At 54.7% G+C, this 17,793-nt stretch overlaps 1 pseudogene; it reads right to left on the bottom strand.

The window, feature by feature from the left end:
* The window catches only part of LOC140425676 (myosin-13-like), a 249,275-nt pseudogene that overhangs the window by 110,072 nt on the left and 121,410 nt on the right, over positions 1-17,793 (bottom strand).

The raw sequence follows: 17,793 nt of genomic DNA, 5'->3' as shown, positions 1-17,793 counted from the left end.
GAAGTGATGCGGGCATCGCTCCCTCCTCTAGCCTACATGTGACTCCAGTCCAACACCATGTGGTTCTCTCTTAACGTCCTCTGAAACAACTCTCACCACCTTATCAAGGGAAGCCTTGCTGCAGAAGGGACTTTAGTTGGTGGATTAGTTGCCTTAATACCATGTATTCATTTTAACCAGTTGCTTGCCTATATTTCATGGAAATAGGCACTTGGCAAAGCATGATGGATGTTTAGCCTTATTTCAGTCAAGATGTTCTGTATGAAATAGTCAGAAGGTCATACAATGTAAAAAAGCGTACAGCTGCACACTGTTTCACTGACAGCATACAATTATTATTTTTCTTAGGCAAGGAACCCAAGTCCTGTTATTAAAATCTAACTCCGACCTGCTCATTTTTCTGTCTCTTGCTAATCTAAAGAATGCTTTCTGTCCTAGATACTGCTTACTGTATCATATAAATTTCCTGCCTTTACCTCTGTAAAGCGGGGACATTTGGAATGACTGTGGTCTCTCCAACCCCCCCCCCCCCCCCCCCCCGACAAACTTTGTGTTTAATTAAAGGACCTTTGGTGAAAACTCGAAGTGCTGACTTATAATTTCTTCGACACTTGCCAATGTCTCCAACATCCTAATAACAAATTGGGAGGGAAGATCTTCCAGGTCCACTTTTGGACCCCTGCACTGTTTGTAAAGCAGGAAGAACTCAGATCCTCTACCAACACTGCTCCAGGAATTATTCAGATGTAGGTTTTCCAGTTTGGTGGATTTTCCGTGAGGTTTTCTCAATTTCAGGAAAAGGGTGAGCTGAGTGACTTCCAGTGTTAGCATGGAGAACATCAATGGCAGGAATGATTGGGTTAGAGCATTGGGAATTTGAAGCTCAGTGAATGAGTGAGGGGGATACTCTCATTTTCAGCGACTACAGGGTATTGACCTGTGAGATTGGTCAGTTTCGTTAGTGGACAGGCACAAAAGCATTAAACTAATTAGAAACATCTCCTGAATAACAGGCCAACCCAGTCAAAGAGCCTTTTCATTTCTCCAGTCTTCAATATTTTCGTAACTAATAAACACAACCGTTAACATTTTTTTAAAAAAAGAACGCCGGCTACAGCCAGATTTTAAAAGCAAACGATGCAGTCATGCAAAGCCCATGTGTATTATATACAGGGAAATACTGGCAAACAAAAGTTTGAAACCCTCAAAACCTCAAAGGTATTTGAAGACAAGTTCATGGCGAGTTCAAGAACAAGCTCTTGTTTTTTTTTCAAAGGATGCACAGCAAGTACTTAAACCATCAGCTGAAGTCCTTCGCAGAAATGTAACATTGAATGACAAAGCAAGTGAGATCGTGAGGACCAAGCAGACTGACCTGTCACACTAAAGGTACGCGGAAATGATGGGTCGCAAAGGTCGTCCGGTTGGTAAAAAGGGGGATCCAGGAAAAGAAAATTTGAAAAACACTGATCTACTATGTTGCCAAGTTTTGTATCCTTGGTAATCAATATAATGCTGCCCCGTCTCGCTGTCTACAAAGCTGAACAAGTGTATAGAAGGTTAAAGGTTAGGGCAGCACAGTGGCCTAGAGGTTAGCATAGCTGCCTCACGGCGCTGAGGTCCCAGGTTCCATCCCGGCTCTGGGAGGTGTGGAGGTTGCACATTCTCCCAGTGTTTGCGTGGGCTTCGTCCCCACAACCCGAAAAATGTGCAGAGTAGGTGGATTGGCCACACTAAATTGCCCCTTAATTGGAAAAATTAATTGGGTAATCTAAATTTAAAAAAAAGGTTAAAGGTTAATTTTATCGGAGGCGTTTAAGATGATTAACAATGTTCCTGGGAGCTGTGGGGTGGGGGCAGTCAGGTATAAGGGGGCATAACTTAATATTGGAGCTAGGCTGCTCGGGGCGAAAACATTTCCTCACATAAAGGCTGGAAGAAATCTGGATCTCCTTTCCCTAAACAGGTGTTAATTAAGGCTGAGGCATCAAATGAAAAGTTCAGGGCAAGGTTATTAGGGGCCACAGAACGAAGGAAGATCAATGGATTTAAGATACAGATCAGCCATGATGCTGGAATAGATTCCAGGCTAAATGGGACCTCACTTTTTCTATATTTCAGGATTTTTTCATGTAAATAAGGGCAGAATGCTGACTAATTTGGGGCAGTGATGTCTACGCCTGAGAATCCTGACAGGACTGGTGTCTCCAACACCAACGGGAGTGGAAAGCTCAAGGGTCATTTCAACAAAACTCAACCTTTTACCTCTGCTTGAAGTCACCGTAGAAGATGCGGCTCGGAAAACCTATCCGGCAAATCCGGATTCCTTCCAGCACTCCATTACATCTCAGCTGATGGAGAATAAGATGCGCATCGATCACACCTTCAAAAAAAATACAATTCAATGAAAGATTAGTCACAGTCGGGGGTGAAATGATCACCAATGTTCATCTCCGCGCACAACCCTCTCTAACCCCAACCCTCTCTCCCCCCAACCCTCTCTCCTCCCAACCCTCTCTCCCCCCAACCCTCTCTACCCCCAACCCTCTCTACCCCCCAACCCTCTCTACCCCCCAACCCTCTCTACCTCCCAACACTCTCTACCCCCCAACCCTCTCTCCCCCCAACCCTCTCCAACCCCAACCCTCTCCTCCCCCAACCCTCTCTCCCCCAACCCTCTCTCCCCCAACACTCTCTCCCCCAACCCTCTCTCCCCCCAACCCTCTCTCCCCCCAACCCTCTCTCCCCCAACCCTCTCTAGCCCCAACCCACTCTAGCCCCAACCCACTCTAGCCCCAACTCTCTCTAGCCCCAACCCCCTCTACCCCCAACCCTCTCTAGCCCCAACCCTCTCTCCCCCCCAACCCTCTCTCCCCCCAACCCTCTCTCCCCCCAACCCTCTCTCCCCCAACTCTCTCTCCCCCCAACCCTCTCTCCCCCCAACCCTCTCTCCCCCAACCCTCTCTAACCCCAACCCTCTCTAACCCCAACCCTCTCTCCTCCCAACCCTCTCTCCTCACAACCCTCTCTCCTCACAACCCTCTCTAACCCCAACCCTCTCTCCCCCCAACCCTCTCTCCCCCCAACCCTCTCTCCCCCAACCCTCTCTAACCCCAACCCTCTCTAACCCCAACCCTCTCTCCTCCCAACCCTCTCTCCTCCCAACCCTCTCTCCCCCCAACCCTCTCTCCTCACAACCCTCTCTCCTCACAACCCTCTCTAACCCCAACCCTCTCTCCTCCCAACCCTCTCTCCCCCCAACCCTCTCTACCCCCAACCCTCTCTACCCCCCAACCCTCTCTACCCCCCAACCCTCTCTACCCCCCAACCCTCTCTACCTCCCAACACTCTCTACCCCCCAACCCTCTCTCCCCCCAACCCTCTCCAACCCCAACCCTCTCCTCCCCCAACCCTCTCTCCCCCAACCCTCTCTCCCCCAACCCTCTCTCCCCCAACCCTCTCTCCCCCCAACCCTCTCTCCCCCCAACCCTCTCTCCCCCAACCCTCTCTAGCCCCAACCCTCTCTAGCCCCAACCCACTCTAGCCCCAACTCTCTCTAGCCCCAACCCCCTCTACCCCCAACCCTCTCTAGCCCCAACCCTCTCTAGCCTCAACCCTCTCTAGCCTCAACCCTCTCTAGCCCCAACCCTCTCTAGCCCCAACCCCCTCTAGCCCCAACCTCCTCTCGCCCCAACCCCCTCTAGCCCCAACCCCCTCTAGCCCCAATCCCCTCTAGCCCCAACCCTCTCTACCCCAACCCTCTCTACCCCCAACCCCCTCTACCCCCAACCCCTTCTAGCCCCAACCGGCTCTGCCCCCAACCCTCTGTACCCCCAACCCCCTCTACCCCCAACCCCCTCTACCCCCAACCCCCTCTACCCCCAACCCCCTCTACCCCCAACCCCCTCTACCCCCAACCCCCTCTACCCCCAACCCCCTCTACCCCCAACCCCCTCTACCCCCAACCCCCTCTACCCCCAACCCCCTCTACCCCCAACCCCCTCTACCCCCAACCCTCTCTACCCCCAACCCTCTCTACCCCCAACCCTCTCTACCCCCAACCCTCTCTACCCCCAACCCTCTCTACCCCAACCCTCTCTACCCCCAACCCTCTCTACCCCCAACCCTCTCTATCCCCAATCTTATTGGAGGTAGGCACTGATAGTCCTCTGGAAACCTATCTTCACACAGAACCTTAGACAGCCAGTGTTGAGAGGGAGGGAAGAGACGAATTTAAAGAAATGAATGAGTGAAAGAAGAAGGGGAAGGAGAACAGAAAGGAAATAAATACATTTACATTTCTATAGCGCCTTTCATTGCCTCGGGATATCCCAAAGTGCTTCACAACTAATACAATTTTCAAAGTGTCATCATTGTTGCAGGGAAACGTAGGAGTGGATTTGTACACAGCAAGATCCCATAAGCAGCATTGCGAAAAATGACCAAAAGACCCATTGGGCTAAACATTGGCCTGGAGACCTCTCCTCCTCTTTTACAAAATAGTACCATGGCATCTCTTATGTGCTTTCGAGAGGGCAAGGCAAAGTAGATGTGGGAGGGCTGTTTCCTCTGGTTGGGGGGAGTTAGTACCAGGTGTCACAGCCTCAGAATAAGGGGTATTTAGGAGTGAGATGAGGAGGAATTTCTTAAGTCAGAGGGTGGTGCATCTTTAGAATTCTCCAGTCCATGGGGCTGTGGAGACTCAGTCACGGAGAATGTTTAAAGCAGAGATTGATCGATTTCTCAATCCCAATGACATTAAGAGACAGAACATAGAACATGCAGTGCAGAAGGAGGCCATTCGGCCCATCGAGTCTGCACCGACCCACTTAAGCCCTCACATCCACCCTATCCCCGTAACCCGATAAACCATCGTACCCCTCCTAACACTTTGCATACTAAGGGCAATTTATCATGGCCAATCCACCTAACCTGCACGTCTTTGGACTGTGGGAGGAAACCAGAGCACCCGGAGGAAACCCACGCAGACACGGGGAGAAGGTGCAGACTCCGCACAGAGAGTGACCCAGCGGGGAATCGAACCTGGGACCCTGGAGCTGTGAAGCCACAGTGCTACCCACTTGTGCTACCGTGCTGCCCAGATACAGGGCTGGTGCGGGAAGCTAGCCTTGAGGGTGAAGATCAGCAGTGACAATTAGTGTTAACTAACGATCTGGTTAAATAGCGGAGCAGGCTCAAGCCAAGTAGCCTATTCCAGTTCCAATGTTACTAGAAGGCCTCCGTTCAATGTGTGACATGAAGGATAGGCATCTCTGACCAGACTGCACTCTCTCACGATTGTCCTGGAGTGTCAGTCCAAAGATCGTGTTCAATTCTCTGGCGTGCGACCTGAACCCACAGCATTCTGACTGAGCGACAAGATTGCAACAACTCCTGAGTTAGGTCTCACATTGAGTGGCTGCCATTGCAGAGGATACAGGTTCTGTACTCACTAATATCCAAAATGTTCCTACATGCAATCCCAGGCTCTGAGCATCAGGAAAATGTTCCAGAGAAAGGGGAAAATTGACCAAAACACAGCGGAAGAAAGTAAACATTTAATGACTAATTTATTTCAGAAACAAATCCCTCGTGAAGTACAGGATCTGTGAATGTGAACTCTGAAAGATTCCAGATTCATTTTAACCGTACCTGGGGTCTTGGATTCGTTAGGAATTAAACAGCGGACAAAATGTGGCTGTGTGGAGCGGAGGTTCGACATCAACTTATTCAAGCTTTCCTGTAAAAAGGAATTAACAAATCTCTAGCCTTGATAGTTACAGGATTTCACACATCTCAAAGTTAGGACCCACAGCCACCCTCCCATACACGGGATATTAGCTCAGAGGATTCAACACATGTATTTAGTCGCTCAGCCATTGAATTGTTCCCCATTATAAATGCCCCTGTTTCTGACCGTATGGGACAGAGTGACAATGGACGGAGTGACAATGGACGGAGTGACAATGGACGGAGTGACAATGGACGGAGTGACAATGGACGGAGTGACAATGGTCGGAGTGACAATGGTCGGAGTGACAATGGTCGGAGTGACAATGGTCGGAGTGACAATGGTCGGAGTGACAATGGTCGGAGTGACAATGGACAGAGTGACAATGGACAGAGTGACAATGGACAGAGTGACAATGGTCGGAGTGACAATGGACGGAGTGACAATGGACGGAGTGACAATGGACGGAGTGACAATGGACGGAGTGACAATGGACCGAGTGACAATGGCCCGAGTGACACTGGCCGGAGTGACACTGGCCGGAGTGACACTGGCCGGAGTGACACTGGCCGGAGTGACACTGGCCGGAGTGACAATAGATGGAGTGACAATAGATGGAGTGACAATAGATGGAGTGACAATAGATGGAGTGACACTGGCCGGAGTGACAATAGATGGAGTGACACCGGCCGGAGTGACAATAGATGGAGTGACACTGGCCGGAGTGACACTGGCCGGAGTGACAATAGATGGAGTGACACTGGCCGGAGTGACACTGGCCGGAGTGACACTGGCCGGAGTGACAATAGATGGGAGTGACTCTGGCCGGAGTGACTCTGGCCGGAGTGACTCTGGCCGGAGTGACTCTGGCCGGAGTGACTCTGGCCGGAGTGACTCTGGCCGGAGTGACACTGGCCGGAGTGACAATAGATGGAGTGACACTGGCCGGAGTGACACTGGCCGGAGTGACACTGGCCGGAGTGACTCTGGCCGGAGTGACTCTGGCCGGAGTGACTCTGGCCGGAGTGACAATAGATGGAGTGACAATAGATGGAGTGACAATAGATGGAGTGACACTGGCCGGAGTGACACTGGCCGGAGTGACACTGGCCGGAGTGACACTGGCCGGAGTGACAATAGATGGAGTGACAATAGATGGAGTGACACTGGCCGGAGTGACACTGGCCGGAGTGACAATAGATGGAGTGACACTGGCCGGAGTGACTCTGGCCGGAGTGACACTGGCCGGAGTGACTCTGGCCGGAGTGACAATAGATGGAGTGACACTGGCCGGAGTGACACTGGCCGGAGTGACACTGGCCGGAGTGACACTGGCCGGAGTGACAATAGATGGAGTGACAATAGATGGAGTGACACTGGCCGGAGTGACTCTGGCCGGAGTGACACTGGCCGGAGTGACACTGGCCGGAGTGACTCTGGCCGGAGTGACAATAGATGGAGTGACACTGGCCGGAGTGACACTGGCCGGAGTGACACTGGCCGGAGTGACACTAGATGGAGTGACACTGGCCGGAGTGACAATAGATGGAGTGACACTGGCCGGAGTGACACTGGCCGGGGTGACACTGGCCGGAGTGACACTGGCCGGAGTGACACTGGCCGGAGTGACACTGGCCGGGGTGACACTGGCCGGAGTGACACTGGCCGGAGTGACACTGGCCGGAGTGACACTGGCCGGAGTGACACTGGCCGGAGTGACACTGGCCGGAGTGACAATAGATGGAGTGACAATAGATGGAGTGACAATAGATGGAGTGACAATAGATGGAGTGACACTGGCCGGAGTGACAATAGATGGAGTGACACCGGCCGGAGTGACAATAGATGGAGTGACACTGGCCGGAGTGACACTGGCCGGAGTGACAATAGATGGAGTGACACTGGCCGGAGTGACACTGGCCGGAGTGACAATAGATGGGAGTGACTCTGGCCGGAGTGACTCTGGCCGGAGTGACTCTGGCCGGAGTGACTCTGGCCGGAGTGACTCTGGCCGGAGTGACTCTGGCCGGAGTGACTCTGGCCGGAGTGACTCTGGCCGGAGTGACACTGGCCGGAGTGACAATAGATGGAGTGACACTGGCCGGAGTGACACTGGCCGGAGTGACACTGGCCGGAGTGACTCTGGCCGGAGTGACTCTGGCCGGAGTGACTCTGGCCGGAGTGACAATAGATGGAGTGACAATAGATGGAGTGACACTGGCCGGAGTGACACTGGCCGGAGTGACACTGGCCGGAGTGACACTGGCCGGAGTGACAATAGATGGAGTGACAATAGATGGAGTGACACTGGCCGGAGTGACACTGGCCGGAGTGACAATAGATGGAGTGACACTGGCCGGAGTGACTCTGGCCGGAGTGACACTGGCCGGAGTGACTCTGGCCGGAGTGACAATAGATGGAGTGACACTGGCCGGAGTGACACTGGCCGGAGTGACACTGGCCGGAGTGACAATAGATGGAGTGACAATAGATGGAGTGACACTGGCCGGAGTGACTCTGGCCGGAGTGACACTGGCCGGAGTGACACTGGCCGGAGTGACTCTGGCCGGAGTGACAATAGATGGAGTGACACTGGCCGGAGTGACACTGGCCGGAGTGACACTGGCCGGAGTGACACTAGATGGAGTGACACTGGCCGGAGTGACAATAGATGGAGTGACACTGGCCGGGGTGACACTGGCCGGAGTGACACTGGCCGGAGTGACACTGGCCGGAGTGACACTGGCCGGGGTGACACTGGCCGGAGTGACACTGGCCGGAGTGACACTGGCCGGAGTGACACTGGCCGGAGTGACACTGGCCGGAGTGACACTGGCCGGAGTGACACTGGCCGGAGTGACACTGGCCGGAGTGACAATAGATGGAGTGACAATAGATGGAGTGACACTGGCCGGAGTGACACTGGCCGGGGTGACACTGGCCGGGGTGACACTGGCCGGAGTGACACTGGCCGGAGTGACACTGGCCGGAGTGACACTGGCCGGAGTGACACTGGCCGGAGTGACAATAGATGGAGTGACACTGGCCGGAGTGACACTGGCCGGAGTGACAATAGATGGAGTGACACTGGCCGGAGTGACACTGCCCGGAGTGACACTGGCCGGAGTGACACTGGCCGGAGTGACTCTGGCCGGAGTGACACTGGCCGGAGTGACACTGGCCGGAGTCAGTGTAATTTGATACTGGCGGTGTGGATTAGACAATGTGATTTTGTTGATACCTTGTGGAGCTGTGAGACGGTCCGGAATGTGGCGGCTTTCCTTCTCCTCACCTTCTCTCCAACTTTACTCTTTTTCTGTTCTGGAATAGATAAATGAAAAACCCGCCATTTCAGAAAGTGTACAGACAGGAGCATCGCTGTTAATGCTTCTGAAGTTCTATTCGTCAGACATTCAGGTTATTAATAATGCAGCACTAAGATTGTAAATATCATTACAAGCTGCAGAGTGTTCAGCGCCAGTTTCTAATTGGTTAATACCCTGCCGATGCCCAGACCTGCAGAGTACCGTCCTTATATAAAACCCCGGATTGGATTCCATGGGGTTTGATTTATTTACACTCACACTGTTTGGGAAATTATGGGTTGGATTCTCCCAAAACGAGGCTAAGTGTTGAGGCCGCTGTGAAAACCGTGGAGTTTCAGGACGGCGTCACGGGCATGCAGGTATTCAACGCTTCGCAGGAAAGATGGGCGCCAGAGCACCAACTTTCAGGGACAGAGTTGAACACCCTCCTGGACGCCGTGGAGAGGAGGCTGGTGTTGTATCCCGGGCCGGGCCGCAGGACAGCAGGCGCCATCGTTTGCCGTGCCTGGGCGGAGGCGGCCGACGCCGTCAGCCCCGTCGAGGAGGTGGCCCGGACTGCTGACCAGTGCCAAAAGAAGCTGCACGATCTCCTCAGGGTAGCCAGGGTGAGTACCCAGCGCTGTGCCCCTGGCAACAACCACCCTACCCCCCCCCCACACATGTGACCCCCCCCCCAGGGGTGCCCAGTTTGTGGGCAACAAGGTAGCATTGTGGATAGCGCAATTGCTTCACAGCTCCAGGGTCCCAGGTTCGATTCCGGCTTGGGTCACTGTCTGTGCGGAGTCGGCACGTTCTCCCCGTGTGTGCGTGGGTTTCCTCCGGGTGCTCCGGTTTCCTCCCACAGTCCAAAGATGTGCAGGTTAGGTGGATTGGCCATGATAAATTGCCCTTAGTGTCCAAAATTACCCTTAGTGTTGGGTGGGGTTACTGGGTTATGGGGATAGGGTGGAGGTGTGGGCTTGGGTAGGGTGCTCTTTCCAGGAGCTGGTGCAGACTCGATGGGCCGAATGGCCTCCTTCTGCACTGTAAATTCTATGATAAGCCTATGATAAGGGGGACAGTCCCACCCCCATCCTGATCACATGGCTGCACCCACCCATGCCAGCCGCAATGGCTGGGTGCCCTGTGCACCAATGCTAATGGAGACCAAACCGCTGGAGTGGATGCGTGCGGCCGTCTAACACTGTTGCTGTTAGTGTTTACCCAGTGCCAGGTCCAGTGCCCCCCAGGGACCAAAGCACTGATGGGGAAGGCAGCCGGAACACCAGCCCTCTGGCCGAGACGACCCAGGACACCGCAACCCAGGGGACCCGCTACAATGATGCCCATTGTGCGACCAGAGGTGTGGTCGCGAGGTGCTTCGGGGTCCTGAAGGTGCGCCTCAGGTGCCTGGACCGCTCTGGAGGGGTCCTCCAGTACGAGGCCAGGAGGGTCAGCCGCATCGTGGTGGTCTGCTGCGTCCTCCACAATATAGCCCAGCAGAGGGGCGATGTGCTGGAGGGGGATGAGGGGCAAGGGCAGGCCTAGTCGGATGAGGAGGAAGATGGGGAGAGGGATAATGGGCGGGTCATGGGGACGGACACGACCGCAACGGGTAACCCCCAGCAACCAGCCCCGCAGCCGGCGGGGGGCGTCCCTCGAACATGCCGGGTATCAATGATTCCGGCAACACGAACGCGTCAAGTACACTGCCCGGGTACCGGGCAGACGTGCAGGATCTTCATCTGGTGGTCACAGACCACCTGAACATTCATGGAGTGGTACCCCTTCCTGTTCGTGAACAGCGGCCTGTGATCCGCAGGGCGACATGCACCCCATTGATGACCCGGGCACCCTGGTGGGCGCGGTCCACAGGGAACTGTATGTACCGGTCCGCAAGGGCATACAGGGCATCCGTCACCTTGACGGCCACTGGGAGCAGGTGCCCTCCCTCATTCCCACACGGTGCCAGGTGTGCCATCATGTGCCAGCTGTGTCCGACGGTTTCCCGGCTCATCCGCAGCCTCCTCCTGCATGCCCGGTACGGGAGTGCCTGGAAGGACATACGCCGCCGGTACACACGGGGCCTCATCAGGCACCTCCTTGGCACCATCATCTCCTCCTCCTCAGCCTGTCGGGCAGGCGGCCCATCTGCGGCCCACTCCTCTGCTGCAGCCTCCGCCTCCTCTCTGAGCCGCATGCGCTCGCGCTGCCACAGGGCTGCATGTCGGGCAGTGGCCCTCGCCACGGCGGCCAACGCGCTGGGTGGTTCACAAACATTATGATCTGCAGGGGGTGAGGGGAGAAGATGTTACCATGGCGCATAGACCCGTGCACATCCAAGTGCCATGGGCTACATGGTCATCCCGGTTGGCACTGAGCACCGCAGCCACGCATGTCCCCCACACAGAGGGTAGTGGGTGCCTGGAACTCGCTGCCGGAGGAGGTGGTGGAAGCAGGGACGATAGTGACGTTTAAGGGGCATCTTGACAAATACATGAATAGGATGGGAATAGAGGGATACGGACCCAGGAAGTGTAGAAGATTGTAGTTTAGACGGGCAGCATGGTCGGCATGGGCTTGGAGGGCCGAAGGGCCTGTTCCTGTGCTGTACTTTTCTTTGTTCTTTGTTCACCCCCGCCCCATCGGTGCCCCTGCTCCTGGTGCACGTCCCTGCTGCCATGGCCACCGTTTCATGGCACTGCCCTCATTGGGGGCTGCCGTCAGTGTGGCCCTGGATGTTCCCCCCGTTGGGTATCGCCGGTTGAGTGGGGTGGCCGGGGAGGGGGGGGGGGATGTGGCCGTTAATCCTGCGTTCACCCAGGTGCCGAGGTGGGTGGGCAACAAGGTGACCGTCGTAATGGCGTTTGTTGCGTGGGCGCCGCCCGGTCATGGCAGGGGCTCCCCCACTGCCCAGCCTGTTCCCCCCTTCCCCTCTCCTCCCCTGGCAGGGCCCCCCCCTCCCCTGGCAGGGTCCCCCCCCCCTCCCCTGGCAGGGCACCCCCCCTCACAGAGAGCAGGGCTGGTGTCCGTTGGGGGGAGTCCACGGTCCCCCCACGCGAACTCCTACCTCCGACCACAGCCGCCTGAGCCAGAACGCCGGTATCTCGACCTTCTATAGGTGGTTAGAACCACGCCATCGGGAAATCGGCCCATTCAGGCCGCGGAATCGCTGAGGCCCCGGAGAATCAGTCATCAGGGCACTTGATGCCATTCTCCGGGACGCGCGGTGGGCGCCGCGATTGCGTTGTGTTGGGGGGGGGTCCGGAGAATCCGAAATCGTCGTGAAACCTGCATCTAACCCGATTTCGGCGTCGGAGCGGATTCTCCGGCCGACCGCGTTTCGCAATTTCAGCGCGATGTCTCGGCGAATCCAGCCCGATGTATTTGAATGTGTCGATCTACATTCATCCACAACCTTCAGAATCTTTCCAAGATGTCTTCCTGAATCTATCATCCCACATTTTCATATGGCTTTGGGATAGGAGACAGAGTGGGGTGTAGAAGGCTATGTGTGTGGCTGGAGGCCGGTGACCAGTGGTGTCAGGGATCGGGGCTGGCTCCCTTTTTGTTTGTTATATATAAACAATATAGAAGAAAATGTGGGGGGGGGGGGGGGGGGGGTGATAACTAAATTTGCAGATGACACGAGATTGGTCAGGTGATTGACAGTAAAGGAGGTCTTAGGTTACAGGAGGATATAGACGGATTGGTCAGCTAGGCAAATCAGTGGCAGATGCAATTTAACCCTGAAAAGTGTGAGATGATGCACTTTGAAATGAGTAACACAACAAGGGAGTATTCAATAAATGGCAGGACGCTAGGAAGCTGAGTGGGATCTTGGGGAGCTTGTCCATAGATCCCTAAAGGCGACAGGCCAGGTTAATAGGGTAGTTAAGGCATACGGGGACACTTGCCTTTATCAATCGTGGCGTAGATTATAAGCCATGATGTGGAGATGCCGGCGTTGGACTGGGGTGAGCACAGTACGAAGTCTTACAACACCAGGTTAAAGTCCAACAGGTTTGTTTCGATGTCACTAGCTTTCGGAGCGCTGCTCCTTCCTCAGGTGAATGAAGAGGTCTGTTCCAGAAACACATATATAGACCAATTCAAAGATGCCAAACAATGCTTGGAATGCGAGCATTAGCAGGTGATTAAATCTTTACAGATCCAGAGATGGGGTAACCCCAGGTTAAAGAGGTGTGAATTGTACCAAGCCAGGACAGTTGGTAGGATTTCGCAGGCCAGATGGTGGGGGATGAATGTAATGCGACATGAATCCCAGGTCCCGGTTGAGGCCGCACTCATGTGTGCGGAACTTGGCTGTAAGTTTCTGCTCGGCGATTCTGCGTTGTCGCGCATCCGAAAGCTAGTGTTTGAAACAAACCTGTTGGACTTTAACCTGGTGTAAGACTTCTTACATAGATTATAAGAGCAGGGAGGTTATGTTGGAGTTGTACAGGACTTTGGTTAGGTCACAGTTGGGCACTGTGTTCAGTTCTGGTCACCTTACTGTAGGAAGGATGTGATTGTACTAGAGAGGGTGCAGAGGAGATTCACCAGGATGTTGCCTGGGATGGAGCATTTTAGTTATGAAGAGAGGCTGTATAAGTTTGTGTTGTTTTCTTTGGAGCAGGGAAGGCTGAGAGGGGACCTGATTGAGGTGTATCAGATTACGTGGGGCATGGGCAGGGTGGATAGGAAGCAGTTGTTCCCCTTGTATTAAGGGTCAACAACAAGGGGGTATAATCTTAAAGTGAAAGGCTTAGAGGGGAGGTGGAGGTTTAGAGGGGATTTGAGGAAAGAAATGTCATCCAGAGGATGGTGGGAGTCTGGAGTGCACTGATGGAGGTCAGGCAGGAAACCTCACAGCCTTTAAAAAGTACGTGGATGAGCATTAGAAATGTAATAACATTCAAGGCTGTGGGCCCAGTGCTGGGAAGTGGGTGGGTGCAGATTAGAGTAGGTTCTTTGTGTAGGTTCAGGCTTGATGGGCCGGAGCCTCTTCTGTACTGTACGATTCCATGACTCCATGATCAGTTCCAGGTTACACTTGGCTCCCAATTCTACTTACTCTTCTCTGTTTTCCTGAAGCCTTTTTCGCTCTTATACTTACCTCAGCTCTTAGAACATAGAACATACAGTGCAGAAGGAGGCCATTCGGCCCATTGGGTCTGCACCGACCCACCTAAGCCCTCACTTCCACCCTATCCGCGTAACCCAATAACCCCTCCTAATCTTTTTGGTCACTAAAGGGCAATTTATCATGGCCAATCCACCTAACCTGCCCGTCTTTGGACTGTGGGAGGAAACCGGAGCACCCGGAGGAAACCCACGCAGACACGGGGAGAACGTGCAGACTCCGCACAGACAGTGACTCCAGCGGGGAATCGAACCTGGGACCCTGGCGCTGTGAAGCCACAGTGCTATCCACTTGTGCTACCGTGCGATCTTGTGTGTCGACAAATTTCAAGATTGGGCTTACTAAAGATGACTTGTCAACATTTCTCCACAGGTTTACATTTGGCGTTGCCTGGGCTGGAGTATTTCAGCTGTGAAGAGAGGCTGGTTAGGCTGGGGTTGTTTTCCTTGGAGCAGAGAAGGCTTGGGGGGGGGGGGGGGGGGGGGGGCGGGGGGTGCGATCTGATTGAGGTGAACAAAATTATGAGGGGCATAGATAGGGTAGATAGGGATGAACTTTTCCCCTTTGCGGAGGGATCAATAACCAGAGGGCATCGATTTAGAGCAAGAGGCTGAAAATTTAGAGGGGATTTGAAGAAAATGTGTTCACCCAGAGGGTGTTGGGAGTCTGGAACCCGCTGCCTGAGAGAGTGGGAGAGGCGGGAAGCCTCACAACATTTAGGAAGCATTTAGACGAGCTCTTGAAATGCCGGAGCTTGCAAGGCTACAGACCAAATGCTGGGAAATGGGATTAGAATGGGATAGATACTACACACTGTGGTGGTATGTATTAGGGGTAATACGGTACACCACATGTCGACAGGCTATTGGTGGAGGGATGCCAGGTCCTGATAGGATCTGCCACCTACTGGACTCCACCCAGAAATGCCGGTATAAGAACCCAGTTTTTCCCTCCATTTCCCTCAGCAGCTGCATTCTGTAACCACGCTGCTGGGGATAAAGTTCTGCTTAATAAAGCCTTCAATTGACATTACCTCAACCTGCCCTCGCGTCATATTGACGGTGCTACAATTTATTAAGCAGAATTTAAATTGAAGAAAACGACGTGGGAACATGGAGCTCCGAATCACCCCGGAGTGCCTGCGCATCGCACCCCAAGCAGCTAACTCGGCCTCTATCTTCAAGCACTGGCTGGCATGCTTTGAGGGCTACCTCCGAACGGCCCCCGGCACAACGACTGACGAACAAAAGATGCAGGTCCTCTATTCCAGGGTGAGTCCTGACGTCTACTCCCTTATCGAGGACGAGGACGGTTTCACCGGTGCCATCGCCGCGCTGAAGGATATCTATATCCGGCCCGCCAACCAGGTTTTTGCTCGCTACCAGCTCGCCACACGACGGCATTTTCCGGGGGAAATCGCTGGACGGGTTTTATAACGTCCTGCAGATCCTGGGTCAAAACTGCAACTGCCCGGCGGTAACAGCGAGTGAACACACAGAGCTCCTGGTCCGCGGTGCGTATGTGGCAGGTTTGGCCTCTTCCCAGATCCGCCAGAGGATTCTGGAGAAAGAATCTCTGGGACTTACAGAAGCTCGGGCCCTGGCGGCATCCCTCGATGTGGCCTCGCGTAACGCCCGCGCCTACGCCCCCGACCGCACTACAGCCCCTTGGGCTCCGTGGACCCCCGCTGCGGTCGACTCTCCGACACCCCCCCCCCCACCCCCGCAAACCTGCACGGCCAAAACACCAGGCCAACCGGGGGGGGCCCCGCTGCTATTTTTGCGGCCAGCCGAAACACCCTCGGCAGCACTGCCTGGCCCGCGCGGCTACCTGCAAAAGCTGCGGGAAGAAGGGCCACTACGCGACGGTGTGCAAGTCCCGCGGGGTCGCCACTATCTCCGGGGAAGAAACGGGACCACAGACCCAGCCCCCCCCAGCGATCCACGTGCGACCAACGGACGCCGCCATTTTGGACCCCGGACGCCACGAGGGAGAGGTGGGCGCCGCCATTTTGTCCACCCCCGACCGCGCTCGATCCGTGGACGCCGCCATCTTGGCTGAAGGACCCTGACACAGAGGGCCACATACTGCCTGATTACGATGCTCAACTTCAACAGCCACGTCTGGCTTCGACGACCCTCGACCAGTCGCGACCCCGGATGCTCCAGACTGCAACCACTACAATCCTAGTGAATGGCTACGAGACGCCGTGTCTTATCGACTCTGGGAGCACGGAGAGCTTCATTCATCCGGACACGGTAAGGCGCTGTTCCCTCGTAATTCGGCCATGCACCCAGAAAATTTTCCTGGCGGCAGGATCCCACTCCGTTCAGATCACAGGGTTCTGCATCGCTAACCTAACGGTGCAGGGGAGGGAGTTCCGAAATTACCGGCTGTATGTCCTCCCCCATCTCTGTGCGCCCACACTCCTAGGGTTGGACTTCCAATGCAACCTCCAGAGTTTAACATTTAAATTTGGCGGCCCTATACCCCCACTGACTGTCTGTGGCCTCGCGACCCTCAAGGTTGAACCGCCCTCCCTGTTTGCGAACCTCACCCCGGATTGCAAACCCATCGCCACAAGGAGCAGACGGTACAGCGCCCAGGACCGAGCATTCATCCGGTCCGAAGTCCAGAGGCTGCTGAAGGAAGGCATCATCCAGGCTAGCAACAGTCCCTGGAGAGCCCAGGTGGTAGTTGTTAAGACCGGGGAGAAACAGAGGATGGTCATCGACTATAGTCAGACCATCAACAGGTTCGCTCAGCTAGATGCGTACCCTCTCCTCCCGCATATCCGACATGGTCAATCAGATTGCACAGTACAAGGTCTTTTCCACCGTGGACCTCAAGTCCGCCTACCACCAGCTCCCCATCCGTCCCGGTGACTGCAACTATACTGCCTTCGAAGCAGACGGGCGGTTATACCACTTTTTAAGGGTTCCATTCGGCGTCACGAACGGAGTCTCGGTCTTCCAACGAGAGATGGACCGAATGGTTGACCAGCACGGTTTATGGGCCACGTTCCCGTATCTCGACAACGTCACCATCTGCGGCCACGAGCAGCAGGACCACGACGCCAATCTACAAAAATTCCTCCAGACCGCTCACGCCCTGAACCTCACTTACAACAAAGAAAAATGCGTGTTCCGCACCGATCGTCTAGCCATCCTGGGCTACGTAGTGCGTAATGGAGTGATAGGCCCCGACCCTGAACGCATGCGCCCCCTCATGGAGTTCCCCCTCCCCCACTGTGCCAAAGCCCTGAAACGTTGCCTGGGCTTCTTTTCTTATTATGCCCAGTGGGTCCCCCAGTACGCTGACAAGGCCCGTGCGCTAATCCAGTCCACTACTTTTCCCCTGTCGACAGAGGCATGCCAGGCCTTTAGCCGCATCAAAGCGGATATCGCAAAGGCCACGATGCACACCATCGACGAGTCCCTCCCCTTCCAGGTCGAGAGCGACGCCTCCGATGTAGCTCTAGCGGCCACCCTCAACCAAGCGGGCAGACCCGTGGCCTTTTTCTCCCGGACCCTCCAAGCTTCAGAAATCCGCCACTCCTCAGTGGAAAAGGAGGCACAAGCAATAGTGGAAGCTGTGTGACACTGGAGGCA

This window comes from Scyliorhinus torazame, chromosome 6 (genome assembly GCF_047496885.1).
Source record: "Scyliorhinus torazame isolate Kashiwa2021f chromosome 6, sScyTor2.1, whole genome shotgun sequence".
NCBI classification, from domain to species: Eukaryota; Metazoa; Chordata; class Chondrichthyes; order Carcharhiniformes; family Scyliorhinidae; genus Scyliorhinus; species Scyliorhinus torazame.
Note: the sequence above shows the minus strand (reverse complement) of the source record. Positions and strands in the feature narration are given on the sequence as shown.